This window comes from Drosophila grimshawi, unplaced genomic scaffold, assembly GCF_018153295.1.
Source record: "Drosophila grimshawi isolate 15287-2541.00 unplaced genomic scaffold, ASM1815329v1 contig_1377, whole genome shotgun sequence".
In the NCBI taxonomy this organism is placed as follows: Eukaryota; Metazoa; Arthropoda; class Insecta; order Diptera; family Drosophilidae; genus Drosophila; species Drosophila grimshawi.
This window is the reverse complement of record NW_025062900.1, coordinates 18,965,378-18,967,070: the sequence shown is the minus strand read 5'-3', so window position 1 is coordinate 18,967,070 and position 1,693 is coordinate 18,965,378.

Sequence of the window (1,693 nt, the reverse complement as noted above, 5' to 3'; positions counted from 1 at the left end):
CTCTCTCTCTCTCACTCCATCTCTCTCTCTCTCTCTCGCTCTCTCTCTATCCAATATTAGTTCTGTGAAGTTGCTGTTAAGTGTGCAAACAATCTTCAGTTTCTTGTGTACTTAGTTACAGTGGTTCGAAACAGCATTCACAACAAGTTCCTCATTATACACTGCACAGTTTAAACTGGGGTAAAGGGTATAATGAGCTTGTGCAAGAGCATGTAACAGGCATGCAACTCCATAAAATATATATACTGTTGATCAGCATTAGGAACCCAGTCGTTTTAGCCACGCTTTATGAACAAGCCGATCTTAGACACTATAAGATCTAAAGACTTCAAATTTTGTATATCAAGCGCGGATAGATTTTATTTCAATTATTCGATAACTGCCCACGTTTCACGAATATCGATATAAATCGATTTCAGATTTCAATAAAAGACGCAATTGTAAAGATATAGAAATAGAATAGAAATAGAAAAGATATCAAATATGCAATTATAAAGATCTTTCTCAACTGAGAAAATTTCATTAAGTTCGGTAAAGAAACACAGATTTTATTATAGATTATTTATAGATTTATTTATGGATTATTCAACTTTAATATTCCAACTTGTTTTATCTCAATCACACATCTAAGCCAGCTAGAAGTTGGTTTCAGAGTGTTTGCTAGTCGAGCCCTCTCTACTAGGGCATTCTAACATATTTGTTGCCTAAATATCTTATTTATATTCATAATATTTTGAAATACTAAAATGTATATATCTGCAAAAGTCGACTAATGGGCAGTTCAAATAATGCGATGGCTTAAATAAAAAACTAAAAAACATCAAGGTCTTTTAATATTAAAATAGATAAGACAGATAACATGGGGAGCCTCGGTCGCGGCTTTTAGTCCACCAACTCAAAGAGCGCCGGAAGCTTGTTATCCCCTTTCAAAAACGAAAAAAAAACGGAGAAAAAAAGAAGGGAAATAGCTGCTGTCGTTAATTGAAAAGCCATTGAAAATCCTCAACTCGACGTGGCTTCGGCTCCAAGTATGAAATAGATGAAATGGATGAAATGGATGAAATGGAGCTTTTATCGTTTATTTATTGCAACGTTGTTTTTTTCTTTCCATTTCGTAATTTTGATTGATGACTGACTTAATGTCACTTTTTTGCCGCCGCCCGGACTGTTGTCCAATGATAAATTAATAAAACTTTGTTTATTCTGTAGCCCCCAGTGCGAAGCCCCATTGGCAGCTCCAGCTCCAGCGCCAGCGCCAGCCTTAGCTGCCACGTCCAGTGTTCGATTTTTTTTCGATGATGTCGTTGGTCGCTGGGCAAGTTGGAGCTACGCATTTTGTGGTGCTCCCTTTCACATATAATTTGCTGTCATAAATCGTGGGGACGACGTTGGCGACGTCAGTGGCGGCCATCTTTTATTGTTTGTTGTTTATTGTTTATTGTTTGCTTAACAATTTTTCAATGTATTCTCGTGCCCACACAATTTGCTTGCGTGCCTCCAACGAAGTGGCCCGCTCCCCAGACCATAAATCAAATTCTGACAGCGCATTGTCATTTAATCAATAATTTATAAACAATTTCGCGTTGCACGGCGCACAAAGCAAAAAATAAAAACAAGTAAAAACAAAAAACAAAAAAAAAAACAATACAAATTAAAACGTGCGTGCATTTTGCGTTTTTATTTTTTTTTTGGC